Raw genomic sequence first — 13,059 nt, 5'->3', positions numbered from 1 at the left:
AATTTGTCATAAGGAAACCCGCAGGATTTCGACGGGAGCGGTTGCTAATTTGAAAAACTGCACCCGATCCCAGCGAAATCGCGGTAAAATTTCAGCCAAAACCACGTCTCACGACCGTGAGATAGGTGGCTACAGTCTGTAACGGAATCAATACGACAATCCGGCAAAAGTTTCGTGCACCCTGAGGAGACGGAGCGACCCAAGGACGACCGCCTTCTGCATTTTTCCCACAAGTATTTCCCTAGGAGCATTTAAAGGAGCTACATTAAGTTTGATGCCGTAAGAGTGACAGAGGTGGTAATAAAGCACTCTTAGTGCCGTATTGTACCTCTGGATGTAGGTTGTTCCCGCATGAGTTGGACAACTTGACAGTATGTGTACCAAATGCTCGAGGTGTGCATGGCTTTCAGGAGTGAGTAATCGAGATAGATCAGATTTCATGTATTTTGCTCACCCCTAATAGTGAAGTTCAGTCCGAGTGTTTCAGCAGCCTCCTCCACTGCTTTATACACAAACACTCCTTTGTCCACTTCTTTGTGCTTGTGTCATCCCTGTTCTTAAGGTGCACGAAACTTTTTCAGGATGGTCGTATTAATACCGTTACAGACTGTAACCACCCATATCATGGTCGTGAGACGTGGTTTTGGCTGGAATTTTACCACGATTTCGCTGGGAACGGGTGCAATTTTTCAGACAAGCACCCGATCCCGGCGAAATCCTGCGGTTGTCCTTATGACAAATTTTAATTATGTATGCATGGCACCTGATTTTCTTCCGCCGGGTGATCCAATGGCTTTCGTTTAGTTGCGGAAATTACGGCGAACAATTATAATTTAAAGTAAATAGATTTAAATAAGTATCTTAAGATGAAAATTGATCTTTTGTTTCTACATATTTTTATATTTGCTAAGCCTTATATCAACAAAAATACTAAATTAGACCGTCACGCCACAGTGGGACGAAATCAAAAAACGACGATCAAATTAAATTGTACCTGGAAATTCTTAATCGATATTGGATTTTTTTATAGAATAATTCAGCAGTAAATTTTGAAGAGACTTATGCAGGCTGATTTTTGAATTTGCTTATTTTAAATTTTATGTTAATGCCAAGAGTTCAAAAGAAGTCGATTTTGATTTGTTTTGTTTACCTTTGTGAAAATTTTACTTATATGATCATCATTGCCAGACTTTATACACGGGGGTAGTTGAACGCATACAAATTATGACATTGTTAAGTTAATTGTTATAAAAAAATGAACTTCACAAATTATCTAGGCTATGGAATTTTTGTTCGCAAAGTAAATCTTTACGTTAAAATTACTTGCTTTAATCGAAAAAGTAATACTCGATGATTAAAACTTGTCATGCGATATTTTTGATTTATTCTATAAATGAATCCCTAGTATTGGCATTTAAAGTTAGGAACAACTCGTTTTTTCTCAGAATTTTCCTTAAATTATATCGTCAGTGATGTTTACTAACAGAAAATTATTGTCCGATGTTTCTTTATTAATTTTATGACCAGGTTATATAAACGAATGCCCACCGTGGACTTTTAAAGGCAGAAAGAAAGCGCTTTTTCTCTTAATTTTCCATAAATTATGTCATAGAGCCTGGGGAAAGGAAAAACGTCAAACTTCTGCGAGGATACACATACAAATTGCATAATCGCAGGAGCATGGTAAGAGCGTAGACTCCGAGGCCTCCCACTATATATTTTTTCATGTATCGTGAGATACATTGGCCATGCGGCCCAAAGTGGGCAGTTGAATTTTGCGGGGCAACTCGCAAAGGTTCGTCAGAAGAGTATCTTTTCTTCTAAGTTTTAGATCTAGTGGTCTTAAAAAAAATTTTAGTTCACTAGTTTTTGTATAAAAAAGAGGTTCCTTTGAGAAGAGGGTAAGTGTAAATTGGCTTGAAACCTGTCGGTAAAAGGTTCGCTCTTTTTAAGTAAGAGCTTTTGCGTTGATGCACGTTGAATTTAACTTTCTCAAGGCGTCGAACAATTTTATTTTGAACAAAAATATTAAGTTCTGAGGCTAGCCCATCTTAAATATAAAATTACATTTTTTAGGCGAATGCTAGAGGTAAAAAGTATAAATTATTGCCTTTTGAAGAAATTTTCCTGCAACTACAGACAAAACGACAAGCATAAGTTTTCTGCCCTTAGGTCCAAGAAATTGTGCAATTAAAATGTACAGCCTTTCATTTAACTTAGCTTTTTATGAGTGGACGAATGCAAATACGCCCAAAACCTGTCAAGAAAGCTGCTAAGTCTGAATGCCAGGTAAAGCGAATAATTTTTGGTGAAAACTAAGGCCTATGAAAAAAGGTCCCCTTTTTCAAATGTTCTCCTTGAGAAATTATATCCCTCCCCTTAGAGCGATATCTCTGTCCCTCTTGCAGAGGAGACCCGTATACCTATAGTCCAAGGGCGCCTCGACTCAGGTCTACGACTGAGCGTCAGGCGCATCACCCTACTTATGGTTGACACCTTTTACGTTATTTCTCGATTGTTTTTAGGGCTAATGCAGTATGTTATGGTGAGCCGTTTAATAAGAATCCGCAAATGTGTTGAAATAATAGTTACCTGTTTCGATGTAATCCTTGTTGGGTCAGTAGGACCAAGTATTTTGAAGTAATTGACCATTCTTGCGAGCAATGGACTCTTTAGTCGTGCGAGCGAAATAAAAAGAATAATTTCAAGTTGCGAAACAGAGAAGATATTTTTTACTGCGCTGGAGGCAGGCGGCTAATATCGTGTTTTTAAAAAGATTTGTAATCCAATGCGAATTGTTTTGGTTTAAATAAAATGATATATGAGGAGGGTGTGGGTGGATAAATCTAACATTAATTCGCTCCTCTGATAAACAGCTCTGAACCTTTGGATGCATTTTTGCTGATTGAATCGAATCGTAAACATATTTCAGCTCTTTTAGAGCCCAGATAAAATTTTTTCCATGACCAGAAGACGGCGACTCAAGCCTTTACCTTTTTTCGGTTACGAAGACGTTTTTCTTTAATAAAAAATTTTGTACAATGGTTGACACTTACATCCAAAAATGGTGGACTGAATTGTAATCTAGTTTCGGGAAGACTTCACATCAGGTATTCGAAATCTCGTGGTTTGTCTCAAAAACATGTTACGCACTGGCAAACAATGTTTCGTGTAAGATTTTGACCATCAATTGACCAGCAACTTTCGCGGACTCCATGTAAGGTAGCTTAAGTACCTGCATGCATTTTTAGGACGTGTTCTTCGCAAATTATCAATCTTTTAATGTAGTGCTTTTATAGAAGAACAATAGGGTGTTTCTGATTGTCGGGCATCTGAGCCTACTGGATTCGTCCGCCGACCTTATAAATTCCTTTGTCAATAAATGGGTTTGAAGTAAACAAACGACTTTTTACATACTTTTTTGTTGTATAAAACATCGCAAACTTCCTTTAAAAATACAGACGATTGTGTTAGCTGAAGAATTTTGAGCTCGGAATTTTCAAGTTCACCGTAGGACGAAGGACCAGTAACGTTGTTTCTTTTTCGCGAATTGTGTATAGATCGTAGGCAATGTATGAATCAACCTTTGAGAGTCTTAACTGCTAAATGTCTTTCTAGAATGCTTGAATCTTGAACTATTAGTTTAAGGGAGCCAACCTTTTGAATTTTTCTAAGTTCAGGAACTTCACCTAAGTTAAGTTGAAATTGAGGCCATTTACCTTAATTTTGAGAGAGCCAGCATGGCATAATAAATCTTTAGAGTTGTCATGTATCGGGGCATGTTTCCAATTACATGGGTTTAAGTGAGTTTCAATCTCCACTATTCGGTTGGCTACACTTTTTTGTAATGTGTAAGATGAAGTATAAATCCAGTTGTTACATAAACATCAGCTTCTAACTGCGTTATCAAAGTAATCCTTAGAAGGCGATCGAGTCCTCTCTACTTCCGTTAGCTCGTGGTTGAAGGACATCTCTCTGACGCTACTGACACGGTACTGAGCGGTCTTTCACTTTGCCTGGCTGGTCTCGGTGCAATAGAAGAGTAGGGGCGCTGGTTTTAGTCGGTGTCGCTGCGATAAGAGTTTCCTGGTGTGGTGGTAGTTGCTGGTGTTCGTTTGTCGTCCTGTTGGATAGGGTCGTCTTTTCATGGTCTAAGGTTCTTGACGCAGTTGTGTCGAATAAGCTGGCCTTTCTCCTTTTTTAGTTCGAAAATTACACTAGAGATTCGTTTAATGAACGTAAACGGCCCTTCGAATTTCTCTACTAACTTGACGCTAATATTAATGAATTCGCTGGACGGGTACTGTGTTCTTTTAAATACATTTTCTCCGATTTCAGGTGCCCATTTCCGGCTTCTTCGGTTAGGTTTCGAGCCACTTCCAGAGCTGCCTGTATGCTTTCTATACGGTCTTGGTAATTCTGTTTGCTTAGCAACGCGGTTTCGTGCTCAAGACTTCCTGGTGTCTGGAATTTACGACCGTAATTCAGGTGTGTGGGTGCTAATCCTGTGGATGTGCCTGGAGCCGCATTGTATGCAAATTCCAGCTCTGGTAGGTAGAGGTCCCACGTCTTTTGTCATTTTTTTATATTGTGTGCTATCATCGTTTTTAGGACTCTGTTTGCTCGTTCCACGGGGTTTCACTAGGGCGAGTACGGTGGTGTTAGGCGGTGTGTGACGTGCATGTCCCTAAGTAGCTGAGTAACTTCCTTTTCTGTAAATTGCTAACCGTTGTCACAAACGGCGGTGCGTGGGCAGCCGACGGAGGCAGATTTGGTTTTGGACGGTGAATGCCACGGCGTGTCTTGTCGCCTTTGTCAGTGGTTTAATTTCCGGCCATTTTGCAAGGCTCCGATCAGTTCGACAAATTAAATTTTCCAAGGCTATTTGATGTTTGTCGCATACATAGTTTCTGCTGGGGCTAGTTTTTCGGCATTGAATTTCAAGCAGCTAGGGCAGTTTCGGACGTGTTGAGTTCCCATTCTCAGCATTCCTCACGGCATAGTCGTTAAAGTCCAAAGTATGTAAAATGTGCCTGTACAGGCATCCATCGCGGATGAAGTACTCCGGGTTATTAGTGTTGTTGTCTTTAACTGATTGGAGTCGCTTTCGGTAACAGTCTCTGCATTTTCTTTTCCATATGACGCAGGTTTGATGGAGTTGTCTAGAAAGGATATCTGTTATAAGGTTTATCGGCTCCACGGCGATATTTTCCCTCGAAGTCCAATTGGCTAAATTTCATAGCCTAGCGGACTAGACGGCCTAAGGGGCTGTCGATCTTCTCGAGGCATTCAAGTATATTTGGTCTCCGACTTGCTGCGTGAGCACGGCGCCAAATCCTTCCCTGCTGGCGTCAGTTTGAAAGGTGAATTTTATATTCCAGTAAGGGAAAGCGAGAATAGGGGGAGACGCGTGCATGTCTTTGAGTTCGTCCAAGGCTTTTTGGTGGTCGTATGTCCATTTCCATATTGCCTTTTTCTTTAGTATTTTGTGTAGAGCAGCTGCCACATGGGCTACGTCTTTAATAAACCTTTGGTACCACGATATGAGAATAGCTTAGAGCTAAAGACATGGCATTTTTCTGGGTTTGGTCTGAGTTTTGCAGGATTTTAATATGTTTGTCGAAAGTTTTAATGGATAGTATAATATCGTCCAGGTAGGCGAAAGCTACAGAACATGGGATGTGAAGGTAGTTTCTCGCGGGTAAGCCGGTCAGGGTTCCCTGACGCCAACGTACCCTCACCTCCACGGGTGGCCACGCGAGCTCACGTAGAGCCCTGATCAAGTCGGCGATAGGGAATGGGAGGTGCAGGGGCTTTTCCGTGGACAGGCCGAGCCAAAGCGCTGATGACAACGTACGATGACCTCGATGAATGGTCACGGAAGAGTTCGTTGACCACCGATCAAGTCGGCTACAGGGAATGAGATTTGCAATTGCTTTATCGCAGGTAGGCCGGTCTGGGGCACCTGACTCCCAGGTTCCCTAACCCCGATGGGTGAACACAGGAGCGCCCGTCCACCACCGATCGAGTCAGCTACAGGGAATGGATGTGCACTAGAAGCTGGGGAAGGTGGCCTGGTAAGCTAATGGGAAAGTAGGCGGTCAGAGGTGTTGCACCAGCTGAGAGCTCCCCGATGGTGCTCGGTTCACAGCACCCAGCAAACTTCTGTTTCTGCGTCACGCAGCTGCCAGCTGGTTTGTTTAGCTTATTTCGCTTGTGTCGAAATAAGAGCGATTCCTTGTTCTTTAAAAACAGGTTGTAATATTAGTTCATGATACTTTTAATATCGTATTTTAAATTGTCTTGCCCCATAACTTAAATTTTTTCTCTCGAAAACTATTAATATATCATTTTTTTGAATTAATTAATTTTCCAGTGTGAAAAATTTATTAAGTTGGGGGTTAGGACAGGGAGCATTATGGCAACTTCCACGTTTATCCTGCCGTATATAAAAACGAATTTTACCCATGTTAAGGAATATAGTACGAACTCTCGTAACTACACTTTTAAATTCACATCGTTTAGTATAACACCTGACGCTGCGTGGGGCCCGCCAGCTAATCACAGTAGCAGAGTAATCTTAGGTACTGTGGTGTTAGGTTTCCAGTTATTTTTCAGACGTGAGTGGCTTTCATTCCTCTGGTGAGACTTCTCTTACCTATGGCTATTAGGTTGGTAATGGATGACGACTGTTTTATCGAAAATTCCTAACTAAGGTAATTTACACGTTACTCCCTCGCTTCTGGACAGTAGTATCGATAACAAGGGTCAGCTTGCCTAATGAATAAGATCTTAAAAATAAAAATATAGATGGAAAATTTAAAGGAAATACAATACAAAGTATAAAATCCATGCTCATACCTAATAATGAAACCAACTGGAGAGTGGTTAAAAGATGTTAACTTACTCATTATTATCTTTCCTTCAGGGTATAGCCTTTTTATCAAACATGCTGCTTCCTATTCCCTGGATCACCTCCTTTTGTATTTATAAATTAGTCAGAGCTGCAGTTGAAGATGGAGAAGAACAAAAATTTTCAAACATATTATTCTTATTTTTCATTTACGTATTTGATTAAAAAAAGTAAGTCGTTAGGAGTTATGGTTATTCAGAAAATCATGTTTTGAATCCCAAAATTATATTGTACAGTGTCTTTAATCGCGGGTCTTAGCGGTGAGGAAATAAATATACGTAAAAATTATTACAGACACAAAAAGAGGATACAGAAAGGAGTAGTTAAGGAAAGTAAAGATGAAATTAGGACAGATGAAAAAAAATACAAACCCGCTTTGAAGGAAGCAAGAAACTGCTTTATGAAAAAATGTGGGGAAATAAAAGTACAGAATGTGTCAACATGAGAAATAGTAAAGGGGAAATTCTATATGATACAGACGGGATTCTAAACGCTTTGAGATATTATTTTAGGGGACTATTTGGAGATAAAGCTTTTGGAAACCATTACTGCGATGTAGAACACGATGCGTTATCAAACTTATTTGAGAATGACTGTGCCACTGAGGTTAGAAATACAATTAAGAACTTGAAAAAAGGTAAAGCTGCCTGCCGGTATAGCCATAATTTTCGCTGAAATGCTTAAACGTGGTGGCGATTACATACCACATAAACTGTGCGAATTCATAAAGTTATGTATCGAGGTGGGAGAAGTCCTGAACGATAAGAAAAAAGCAATTATCGTAACAATATAGAAAAGAGAGGGAGATAAAAGCGACTTCAATAATTACATAGGTATCAGCTCATTAAGTACCGTAAGTAAAATATATGCAAAATACTTATTCGTGGGGTAATGAAAATAACAGAAGAAAAGATTTAGGAAGTTCAAAGTGGCATTATGCCAGGAAGGTATTTGTTGAAATAGAAGGAGCTTTTGACAAGGTAGATAGAAGTAAACTTTGGAAAGTTCTGAAAGAGTACAGAGTCAATGGATGGCTCCTACAAGCTATAAAACAATATATGCGGGTAGCAAAGCAACTATAAGGGTTAATGGGAAATTAAGTGACTGTTTCTATATTGTACAAGATATTAAACAAGGATGCGTTATAGGAATCAACATTAACGCAAATAAAACAAAGACTATGGTGTTCCAAGGAAAGTGTTAGAATGAAATATGCAACATTGTATTAAGTGATAAGAGAATTAAACAAGTTGATAAATTAGTATACCTTGGTAGCTTATTCACAAGGGACGAAAAGATAGATAAAGAGTTAGATAGGCGCATAAACGAAGGTAAGAAGGTTATTGGTAGAGCAAGGCACCCTATGAGAAGTAAAAATATATCAAATGAAGCTAAACTGGCAATACATAATTATATATTTGTACCGTCTATACTATGCGGTAGCGGGAAAATTATGATGGACAAAGTGAGTAACGAAATCATTTTTAAAGAATGTGGTACAGAAGACACACTACTTGACACATGGAAAAGAAATCGATTAAGGTTGTTCGGGCATGTTGAGAGAATGCCAAATGAACGACATACGAAACAGGTGTACAAGGTGAAGTAAATGTCAGTTTTGCATAGAGGCAGACCGCGGGAAGAATGGTTAGAATGTGTGAATGAGACTCTAGTTAGAAGAGACATAAGAAGCCACAGAAACACGGGAGGTGGAATGAAAATTGCATACATTGTATTTACAAAAGCACAAAAACATATAGACATGAATAGACGATGCATAAATATAATTGTTTGGAAAATAATGAGTAATTAACAAAGATAGACGGCTATTTCAATTAACAAAAGGCTATCTAGAAGAAGATAGACCTAAATTGATGAGGTTACACAATAGGGAATTTAAGAAAGATATCGAATTTAAAATAAGAGTTTTAAGAAAAGTTTCCTTATTTCCTTATTTCTGTTTTACGGTCAAATTTAAACGATCCAAAAACGATTCTAGTTGTTAAAAAATCGCTATATTTTCAACGATACGGCTCTCACTGCGGGCCTTTATCAGAGTAAAATTCCTTCTCTAAAATACAAAGTGTGTTTCTTTCTATATACAATCAATTGAAAACTAAATTATAATTACCAATTAGAAACATAAAAACTTATTTTTGTTATTGCCTATCATTTAAACACGTAGTGAAAAATTACATTTAATTGTCAAAAACGTTCGAACAATTAATGTTTAATAATTTTAAACATGCAAATAACATACATAATAAAAATAAAATAAAAAATAAACATACATAAATGAAAAACATACGTGTTATTTTCAAAATATGAAACATCTATAAGCGGCCTAAAAACAATTAAAAATTACATTTCTTAATATGCCAAGTATACTATACTTTTTCGGGTGCGCTGATCACGAATCTGTGGCCCCTGTAACCCCTACACGTCAGGATCAAGGTGATTTGAGTATCAACTTCGTTGATTTGAGAGATATAATCTATTCCAGCTGCAATTCTGGCGCAATTTTCTTGAAATCGCGCGTGCAGTAAGTTCTGACCCGGCACCACTATCGGCGGTTGATCAGGGTAAACAAGCAGGCCCGCAATCGTCGTGATTATGCGACCGCAACTCTACATTGGTGGGTATCTTAGCCTCTGTAGCGTCTACTGCTATGAGAATAGAAATGACGCCGTGCAATACGCGCGTTGATAACTTCTGTGTTTTTTGTGGGAAATACGTCATCAGTATTGAAAGAAAACTATTTACAGATTAATTAAAAGAATATTACAGAAATTTCATTATTTTAGATACTAGTGGAATGGCTAATTTGTGAAGTCCGCAAAACTATATGCATAAAATCTAGACTGCAACTTTACTGTCAGAAAAAACAATATTTTCCTCACCAATGATTTGGCGAAATCCGAAAGATCATAACACGGACTGCTATTTCTACTTAACTAATACATCTGGGTACAACCGTAAAAACATATCTGTTATATCTTATGCATCTGTTTAGTCTGTGACTCTCCCAATCCTCATCACCATTAAACGTGATATGAGAGAAATTTAGGTACCAACTAATGAAGATTCTTTTGATATAGATGCGGAAAATATTGAAACGGAAGTTAAAGATTCAAGAGACGAACATAATAGTCACAGTTTTATAGATGATTTGGAAGAAATGGATAATCAACATACGAATTCTAATGCGTTTACTCGAGATGAACTGGGTGACTTGGTTCGAGACGCAGGACTATCGAAAGAACCTTCTTAGTTAGTAGCATCTAGATTAAAGGAAAAAAGGGGCTCTAGCTCCTGGAACTCGTATGTCCTTTTACGTAATCGAGATTGCTCATTTCGGTAATTTTTTTCAAGTGAATTGAATTTGGTATATTATAACGATGTTGAAGGTCTAATATATGAATTTGAGTGCGTTAAGTAAGTAGCTAGTTACTGGCGCCCATTTATAGATTCTTCGAAGAAAGTTTGAAAGCTGTTTTGCTCCATAATGGTAACATGTATGCTCATATACCAGTCAGTCATTCAGCGTGTTAAAAGAAGAATATCATAATTTTCATTTAATGCTCCATACATTGAATTGTGATTTCATCAATGTTTTATTTGTGAGTAGAACAGTCGACACCGAAAGCAACATTATGTGAAAAAAACAGGCCACTTAGACAAAATTGAACAGCAGGTACTATGAACATCATACAGGAAAGTCTTATCTCCGTACATAAAGTCATCCTTCCACGTCTACGTATTAAGCTAAGTTTGACTAAACAATTAATCAAAGCAATAAAGAACTTACTAGAAGGAAGTGATGCCTTGATGTACATCTCTAAGAAGTTTCCAAAACTGTCTGAAGCTGAGATTAATGAAGGTGTCTTTGCTGGCCCGCAGATAAGGAAACTGTTAGAGGATAAAGAATCTGAAAGAAGAATTGTAGACAAGGTGCAAGCAGTAATGCAAAGTTTCAGAGAAGTTCAAAAAAATTTTCTAGGAAATAATAAAGATGCTGATTAAAAGAATATTGTGAACAGAATGTTAAGGAATTATAGAGAAATGGGATGCCAAATGAATTTAAAAATCCATGCTCTTCACTCCCATATTGATTAAATTCCGGAAAATTTGGGGGACCTCAGCGAGGAACAGGGTGAGAGATTTCACCAAGACTTCAAGGATGTCGATAGAAGATACCATGGTTATTGGGACATACATATCATGGCGGGTTATTGCTGGTCTCTCAAGAGAGATATTACTACTCGCCATAGAAGAAAATCTCTTTGTAGATCTTTCGCCAGTAAGCTAATACGTTATTCATAAATTTATTTTTATAATAGCAGCGTATATATAGTCTTCATATGACCTCTAGAGGTCACTGGGACCAAAAGATGATATCTCTCAGATTAACAAAGTTGACCTTCAAATGATCGAGCGGTATAGGGGCCATAGGGGCTACGGATTTGTGATCAGCACAACCGAAAAACATATAGTCCACTTGGTTTAGTTGGATGACTTTTGGATTTCATTGTGTGGTCCTGTGTAATGAACAGGTGGAATTTTCGAATAACCACATATGGAAAGTAGTGCACCAAAGCTCAAAGGATTAAAAATTGTGGATTGACTTTAATTTTTAAAATTTTTATGTGAAATAATAAATTCAATGTAAAATGCAATAATGTATCTGATTTATATTTAATCCTTTATTCTGAAGAATAATTGAAATTGTATTAATTTTTTATGAAAATAGATTCAATAATTCGACGTTTATGGGTGTTTTGTTCCCTTGCTAAAATTCTAATGTTATTAAAATTAAAATTTAAAAAGTGATCAAAACTCCACGTGTTTTGAGACAAACCAGTGTTTAAATTTGCAATTTCACAATCTCTCTTATGCTCAGCAACTCTAGTTTTTAATCTTCTGCTAGTTTCCCCAATGTAAACTGTATTGCAACTAGCTTTATTTATTAGGTTTCATTTGATTAAGTATACGGCACCTGACACATTTTTAACCTTTTCTATATCTTTTTTATTGAAAAAAAAAAATTATCTAAAGTGTTGTTATTTTTAAAATAAACTTTGATGTTAAATGTATTCAAAGAACGTCTCAGTCTTTCAGAAACACCTTGAACATAAGATAACGGAACATTTAAATCTGTTATATTGTATTTTATCCTTTATCACTCAGAACCTTCTACAGAGGGTCATTGTTAAATCCTATTTTTCTCATTTTTAGGTAACATGCATCACATCGAAATAGACTATGCTGCATCTCATGAGATAGTCATGAGTTATCGTGTACTCAGTAGGGAGCGGGGAAATGATAAAAAAGAAAAAAAAAAATTTTTTTGTAAAAAGTTCATCAAAAACAGACCATAAATCACTCCTGAATTTGTTCAGAATTTGTATTCAACAGGATTAATCTTGGCGGTTTAAGTCTTGACTAAAAATTTGTTCTGCTTATTATTTTTGTGTGAACTATTGTGAGTTTCGTGTGTTCTTTCTTTCATAACACTTTCTATTAACGAAAGTGGATAATTATTCTGCAATAATGTTACTTTTAAATTATGCACATTTTCTTTTCTCAGTTTCTTTTCTAAATCTTATACACCTGTCTACTAAAACTTTAATTGAACCAACTTCTTGACTGAATACATGGTGAGTTTCAAAATTTAAATACCGCCTAGACCACGATGGTTTCTTATGTCAATTAGTTATTAAATCACCTTGTAAAATTTAATTTTTCTAATGCTCTCATTTCTATATCTTCAATCCCTAAATTTGAAACAATGAGTGACAATGTAGAACGCATCGGGTTACCTGACTGTTGTTTGTAAAATTTATTGTTTGATGAGAATACTACATTATTCAAAACAGTCCTAGTTGCTACTAAAATTTTGCTCTTTTAGAATTAACAATTCTTTATGTTCCTTTTGATAATTTTTAACTGATTTAAAAGTTTTTTTTCTTATTAAATATATCATTTCTATAATTATTTGAAACAAGATCTGTTACAGTTTTTCTAATTTTGAGGGTTCGATCATCTTCTTCTATATTTTTAAATACAATTTTTTAATGTTTGCGAGGATATCGTTTACGAGAATTTCATTAGCGTTGCTAATGCATTTACCTTGCGCTTCGCGCTTG

This window comes from Belonocnema kinseyi, chromosome 4 (genome assembly GCF_010883055.1).
Source record: "Belonocnema kinseyi isolate 2016_QV_RU_SX_M_011 chromosome 4, B_treatae_v1, whole genome shotgun sequence".
Taxonomy (NCBI): Eukaryota; Metazoa; Arthropoda; class Insecta; order Hymenoptera; family Cynipidae; genus Belonocnema; species Belonocnema kinseyi.
Note: the sequence above shows the minus strand (reverse complement) of the source record.